The sequence below is a fragment of the Labrus mixtus genome, chromosome 17 (assembly GCF_963584025.1).
Source record: "Labrus mixtus chromosome 17, fLabMix1.1, whole genome shotgun sequence".
NCBI lineage: Eukaryota > Metazoa > Chordata > Actinopteri > Labriformes > Labridae > Labrus > Labrus mixtus.
Window position 1 is genome coordinate 17,954,953 of NC_083628.1, and position 5,000 is coordinate 17,959,952.

Sequence of the window (5,000 nt, forward strand, 5' to 3'; positions counted from 1 at the left end):
TCGCGTGTCCCTGAACACATTGTCAAATCGGCTGCATAACAAGTACTTCACAATCCTCTGTTGTACCGAGCCGCCTTCATTTAGCTTTCTGGACATATGCAGGTAAATCCTTGTACATGTTCTCTCACTGTTCTTCAGAGCTGCTCTGTTCAGATGTGCTGAATGATAAGAGCTCTGCCACCTGTCAGGAATGAAGAAGTAAAGATATCCCACCAGGTACAGCTGAAAGCGAGTGACCCAAAACAGTACATTGTGTCTTTAAACTCAGTAAATCTGGACCCTGGAGGCGCTGCCTGCTCGCACTCGCCTGAGGGAGTTATGGAGCCCCATGCAAGAACCAAGGTCGTCAAAGTGTTCGATTCTTTGACCGTTTTCGATACCACACGTTTTAAAATGATACAAACACTTTTATTTTAATGAACCATAGTATCAGAAAGTACTGAAGCTTTAATAAACTACATCTATTTCATAAGACAGACGAGAGGAAGGAACAATCCTGCAGACTTTTCCAATGACTGTGTGGGGGAGCTGACCTGCAAGTTTGTCGATTAAAAACAATAAATTACAAAATATTGGGTCCCTGAGACTTCTGTTTTTGTTGCCCTGGAATCAAAACAGGCATCAATGGTTGGATTTATAAAAACTTTTAAATAGTCGACACTGGATCGCTCCATCATCAGACAGACGAGCCAAACTTCCCTGACTCCTCTCTCCATAAAAATGAGGGACGGAGATGTTTTTATTTTATTTTATTTGATTTTTTACTTCTCACGAAAAAGTTTCAAATTGGATGAGACGCCCATGTTTTTAACTCCTTTTAAATTCATTCAGTTTGGGTGCAAAGTCCTGGAAGGCGGTCTTGTCCAAGTGCAGTACCCACTCGAGGGGGTAAGAGGAGTTAAACGGGCCAGAGATGTGGCATGCTGAGCTCTGGTTGTAAATGAGAGATGTGATGCACTGAGGCAGCTGCTGCAGGAGACCTTTATAAATAATACTGATAACATGTAGTTTCACTTCCTGTTGCTGCTTTACACAGAGCACAGCGGTGAGACGAGGACAGCATTTATCTCATGTCATATCAAACTAAAGAACAAAGATACTGCACCAATTTATTTTAAGGTAGACCAACAATAAAGGCTCTCTGTAGTTTATCGATTTTAAAGGGGCCGTCTCACCGATAATCTCATAATTCAGGAGTTTTCCATGTTTCAATTTAACGTGTATTTAGTGTATCTATCTAAAGGTATGGATTCATTCAACCTAAACGTGTTATCTCAGTGGTCAGAACAAGTTTCAGATTCTGCACAGACGTTTGAAGTCTTCAGAGAGTTGAGTTAAAGATGTGAAGAGGAGCTGAATGTAAACCAGAGCGTCATCTGCATAACAAGAGATATCATGAGGCTCATAGAGCTCAACAGCCCATTTTTTCTTCGCTCTGTTTCTGGAAGTTCCTCATTCAAATCCTCCCTTCATTTTTCACAAAATCCTCATATCAAGACATTGGCGCCTGGAACCAAGACAACCAGCTACCCAATACTCGTGACTATAGTACATTTAATTTGGCGCCAAAACGGTGTTAAAAAACAGAAAAAAAGGCAAAGACACAAGACCATGTACATAATTTTCATCTGGAGTCAAGGAACTAACCGTCCCACAATCCATTTCTTCTTAAAAGTAACTTTAGTCGTTGTTTTAGTGTTCATACTGTTAATGGAAGTGTTGTAATATCTTGTAGTTTTTGTTGTTGAAAATATAAACTACATTCACATCGATATGACGAGGTTATTAGTACATTTCCTGTTAGCTAACTGACTAGCTAGCCTGCTAGCGAAACTTGTCTGTTCACATACGGCGCAGAGGGGTGGGAAACATTGCCATGGTAACAGCGAGCTCAACCAATCAGAGACGTTGCTGTGACGCTTGTGGGTAGTGTAGTTCTTTTTCCCAGTGTCTTATTAAACCTTGTTTTTCTTAAAACGAGGATGATATCAGACGAACTCGTGTCTCCTTCAGGAGCATAAACCATCGTTCTACACTCGGGTAGCTCGTGGTCAGTCTACATTGGATGGTTATGACATCATGACTAATCATCAAATCCGCTATGGAGAAAATGAACAGGATTTTTACTTCACTGTTGGGCCCTATTGCAGAGACAGGAAAAAATAGTTTTCAAGACATCAGTGAAGTTTGCCTTTAATCGATCAGACAAATGTGTGTTTAATCACTTCTGAGCATAAACATCCAAACTAAGAACGTGTCGTTTAAGTTCTTGCTAATGGACAGCTTTGACAAACATGAAGTCAGTTAATCACAGACCGTCAGTCATGATCTCCATCACTGTCTTATAGAAACCTCCGCTTCCATGCTTTCCTTCGACTCAGGAGGTTTTGATGTTTAAGTGATGATTAAAACAAAGAGCAGCTCTGTGATGCTGTGACATTTACCTCGGGTAAAGTAAACTGAAAGGTGTTTGAGAATAATTGGGTGGCAGAACTTTAAATTCCATGTGTGATCCTGAGATAAACCTCGAGTCCCTGACAGTCACAGAGACAGGCTGTGGAGGTTTAACGACAGACATGTTTATTTAAAAGAGATTTAGGTACGAATAAGATTAAATTAAAGGCGAACAAAGGACAAAATAATGAGAAGTTTAATCTAATTATGAAGCAACACAAACCTACCATACACATATTTACAACAGAGACATATTGGGGTATTATGAAGGAGGGAGATGGTGAAGAGCCAATTTGCGTTATGAAATTAACCAATCATCTGCAGCTAGTGAGAGCTGGTGGAGCACCAGTGACTGGCTGCAGTATAGGTCATAAACCCTGCCTCCATCATGTTAATAGGTGTCAGACTGTAAATATGAATGGACAAAGCCTGAGTGAGGTCACCCATCTGTTCCTGCAGGGGGCGCTGGAGTCCCATCGATGGCGGTCTCCATGCTGGAAATGCTGTCTCAGTCTAACTTTCAGTCAACAACAGGCTGAGAGCTGGAGCTGAGGCGGGTTTTAAACCTCCTGACAAACCATTACACGACGCCCTCCTGTCAATCAGGTCAGCTACACGCCTTGTTGTGAATAACTCTTATCCTTCATCAAATCAAAACTGATGAGTCATCAGAACATTCACCCCCCGTACAGTGTGTGTCGATCGAGACATGAGCTAATCAGACCTGTTTGTTTTTTTGAACCAGGCTGTAAACATGTTAATCTCTGCTGTAAAAAATGACTTTTTAGAATGGGTGTGTATGTGACTTCCTGTGCTTCTGCAGCCAGCCTCTAGTGGACACTCGAGGAACTGCAAGATTTTGGGCTTCTTGTTTGGCTTTGTGTTTAAACACTAGAAGTTGCTGCTTGGTTTCCCCAAACTTTGACTTCACTGTTCAGAGTCTCAAGAAAAATAGGAAGAAATCGTAGAAAAGAAGGGTTTTAAATTGTCCGATAAATATCAGACTTGTTTGTTTGTTTGTGTTTAAGATGTTTGTACAGTTCTGACTCCATCAAAAGAGAATGAAAATAAGCGCAGCGTGTTGTTTATTTTTTGCATTCAGCCACCAGAAGAAGATACGGTGTTTAATTTCATTCAGCAGCAGCTCCTCGACATGAAATTAGCCTTTCATGGAAACACACAGCTGCTCTTCAGCTGAGGGCTGTGTGTGTGTGTGTGTGTATGTGTGTGTGTGTGTGTGTGTGTGTGTGTGTGTGTGTGTGTGTGTGTGAGTGTGTGAGTGTGTGTGTGTGTGTGTGTGTGTGTGTGTGAGTGTGTGTGTGTGTGTGTGTGTGTGTGTGTGTGTGTGTGTGTGTGAGTGTGTGTTTGGTAGATTGTCAGTAGATGTTTGAATTCAAAGAAAAATATGTTCCATTTGAGGAGACTCTGTCAGTGATGATAAAATGTTTGAAAACATTACAGTATGTTCCTTCCTGTACCCTCGAATGTATCGTGAATGCATAAAGACTGAGCGTGTGTGTGTATCTGTATGTGTGTGTGTGTCTATCTGTGTGTGTGTGTGTGTTCAATCAGACAAGCAGCTACAAGGTTATCTACAGGTGAAGCTCTGACTGAACACACTGATACTGCATACAAACCGCACACACACACACACACACACACACACACACACACACACACACACACACACACACACACACACACACACACACAATTGTGTTTATATTCATATTTAATTGTCTGTGACATCACAGTTGGAGGTGATGACAGCTCACAGCGGTGGCCTCTCGATCACCCCTCGCTCTCTGTATGTACAGCGTGGATATGTTTGACATGCACAGCTCTCTGATGGCACAATTCACTCTGTTGAAGTTTGATTAAGGTACACATTACTCAAAGGATGGGGGAAACTATTCCTTATAAATAACGGCCTTTAAAGCCTCCATGACATCCACAACTGCTTGAAGACTTTTCGAGGCCTCAAATTCAACATTTTGGCCGTGACTTGTTGTTTTTCTGGGACCATATTTGGACGACAGAGTAGAGCTGGATAGGAGAGATGGATTTGGAAACACTAAGCTCAATCAGCAGTCCTGACTCCATGCACAGACTGCCTCCAATAAATCAATGTAGGGCAAACAGTGAACGAGCTAACCAGCTAAAAATATGTTTTTCACAGACTCAGATTAGCTGCTAATTGTTGCTAACATGTAAATAAAATAAAAGTCTGATGTGACTGGTTGTAGAAAGTGGAGCTAAGACTTGTCTGTTAAATAAAGTTCTAATGTATAAACATGTTTATTTTAACATGGGGCTCTATGGGGACTGACTCACTATTTTTCCCTCACGACTTGCTCTTTATCTGATATGAATATGTAAGAGTTGATGGTAATATGGAGGCGTGTGCGGCTGCAGCTCGTCATGTCACGCTTTAAGTGCTCTCTGAGGTCAAGGTCAGAGCTGTCACTTCCATTAGTCTGCTGTAATCAGACGTGTTGGATCAGGATTAAAAGGTGTTCACGCTGGACTCTGATGTGAAACACACA

At 41.6% G+C, this 5,000-nt stretch overlaps 1 protein-coding gene and 1 long non-coding RNA gene across 3 annotated transcripts in view; one reads left to right on the forward strand and one right to left on the reverse strand.

Annotated features, from left to right (window-relative positions):
• Positions 1-5,000, reverse strand: part of LOC132992230 (uncharacterized) — a 190,881-nt gene that overhangs the window by 145,725 nt on the left and 40,156 nt on the right. The gene's annotated exons all lie outside the window — the stretch shown is intronic.
• Positions 1-5,000, forward strand: part of gfra2b (GDNF family receptor alpha 2b) — a 95,074-nt gene that overhangs the window by 55,164 nt on the left and 34,910 nt on the right. The gene's annotated exons all lie outside the window — the stretch shown is intronic.